Here is a 2,618-nt window from a genome sequence, read left to right as displayed (position 1 = left end):
AAGAGAACAGTAATAAAATAAGAACAAATGAACTAATTACATGCACAGATAAATACAACAGAACAACTTTAGAACGCTTTGAGTGCGAAAGCAGCGTGCGAGAACCGAATAAAGTTCTCTTTCACCTCTTCTTGTGCTTGAATGACTTAAAGTTGCTTGAATGTTTAAACTGGCAAAACTTGAAACACGTGCATCACTCTATGATGGATAAACTTTGCAGCTAATCCAGGAATCACGTGCGTGTCGAACCGTGGGACCTGGTTTAACCTCTTATCACAAGAAGAACCTACACAGAGACTCACCTTCACTAGCTTTACCATCAGTTTTATCTGGATTTATGCAGTCCATCTCTCTAGACAGGGTGGTTCTAGGATTTGATCCTCAGCGAGACCATTAGTCACAAAGATACAAATTACCTAAATGAACTTTACAGTGCCTGTGAAAACTATATTACTCTATGAAGTAGGCTAAATGCACAAATTCGTTATATTGACGCACATCTGATATTTTCTTGACTGTTTACTTAAGACGTTACCGACTGTGTTTACGTGGATACTTGTCAAAACAGTCATTCTGACATCATTTTGTGTGTATTTGCACAAGAAGACACAAAAGAGAACTCACTTCGGTACTCATGTGCTGTCCAAACAACACAACCAGACAAGCATAAACCAGCACAAACCAGTGCAAGACAACATAAGACAGCATAAGCCAACATAAACCAGCACAAACCAGTACCAACCAGCATAAACCAACATAAGACAGCATAAGCCAACATAAATCAGCCTAAACCAGCACAAACCAGCATAAACCAGTGCAAGACAACATAAGACAGCATAAGCCTACATAAACCAGCCTAAACCAACACAAACCAGCATAAACCAGTACAAACCAGCATAAACCAACATAAGACAGCATAAGCCAACATAAACCAGCCTAAACCAGCATAAACCAGTACAAGACAACATAAGCCAACATAAACCAGCCTAAACCAGCATAAGCCAGTACAAGACAACAGAAGACAGCATAAGTCAACATAAACCAGCCTAAACCAACACAAACCAGCATAAACCAGTACAAGACAACATAAGACAGCATAAGCCAACATAAACCAGCCTAAACCAGCACAAACCAGTACAAACCAGCATAAACCAACATAAGACAGCATAAGCCAACATAAACCAGCCTAAACCAGCACAAACCAGTACCAACCAGCATAAACCAACATAAGACAGCATAAGCCAACATAAACCAGCCTAAACTAACACAAACCAGCATAAACCAGTACAAACCAGCATAAACCAACATAAGACAGCATAAGCCAACATAAACCAGCCTAAACTAACACAAACCAGCATAAACCAGTACAAACCAGCATAAACCAACATAAGACAGCATAAGCCAACATAAACCAGCCTAAACTAACACAAACCAGCATAAACCAGTACAAGACAACATAAGACAGCATAAGTCAACATAAACCAGCCTAAACTAACACAAACCAGCATAAACCAGTACAAGACAACATAAGACAGCATAAGTCAACATAAACCAGCCTAAACCAACACAAACCAGCATAAACCAGCATAAACCAACATAAGACAGCATAAGTCAACATAAACCAGCCTAAAACAACACAAACCAGTACAAACCAGCATAAACCAACATAAAACAGCATAAGCCAACATAAACCAGCCTAAACTAACACAAACCAGCATAAACCAGTACAAGACAACATAAGACAGCATAAGTCAACATAAACCAGCCTAAACCAACACAAACCAGCATAAACCAGCATAAACCAACATAAGACAGCATAAGTCAACATAAACCAGCCTAAACCAACACAAACCAGCATAAACCAGTACAAACCAGCATAAACCAACATAAGACAGCATAAGCCAACATAAACCAGCCTAAACTAACACAAACCAGCATAAACCAGTACAAGACAACATAAGACAGCATAAGTCAACATAAACCAGCCTAAACCAGCATAAACCAGTACAAGACAACAGAAGACAGCATAAGTCAACATAAACCAGCCTAAAACAACACAAACCAGCATAAACCAGTACAAGCCAACACAAACCAGCTTAAACCAGCCTGGACCTCTCAGTACAGAGAATCATAAAGTGCATAAAGTGACGGTTCACCCAAAAAATGGCTCATTCCTCACGTCACTCCAAACCTGAATGAGTTTAAAGAAGATATTTTGAAGAACATTGGGGTTCAAAGAACACTGGACTCCATTGACTCCCGTTACACTGAGACATTCCTCAAAATATCTTCTGTTGTTCCACTGAAGAACGTAAGTCAAACTGGTCTGAGCGAGGAAATGATGACAGAACAATCATATTATGGGTGAACTATTCCTTTAATCAACATTGATCTGTCTTCTGTCAAGCTGCTTTACAGCTGAAATTAAAGTTGTTTAATAATTGATGAATTTTGCAACCTTAAAGGGGTCATATGATGCTGCTAAAAATAACATTATTTTGTGTATTTGGTGTAATGAAATGTGTTTATGCGGTTTAAAGTAAAGAAAAACATACTATATTTTCCACATACTGTACATTATTGTTTCTCCTCTATGCCCCGCCTTTCTGAAACGCGTC

Source organism: Sinocyclocheilus rhinocerous, unplaced genomic scaffold, assembly GCF_001515625.1.
Source record: "Sinocyclocheilus rhinocerous isolate Xijiao unplaced genomic scaffold, SAMN03320098_v1.1 scaffold5130, whole genome shotgun sequence".
NCBI lineage: Eukaryota > Metazoa > Chordata > Actinopteri > Cypriniformes > Cyprinidae > Sinocyclocheilus > Sinocyclocheilus rhinocerous.
Note: the sequence above shows the minus strand (reverse complement) of the source record.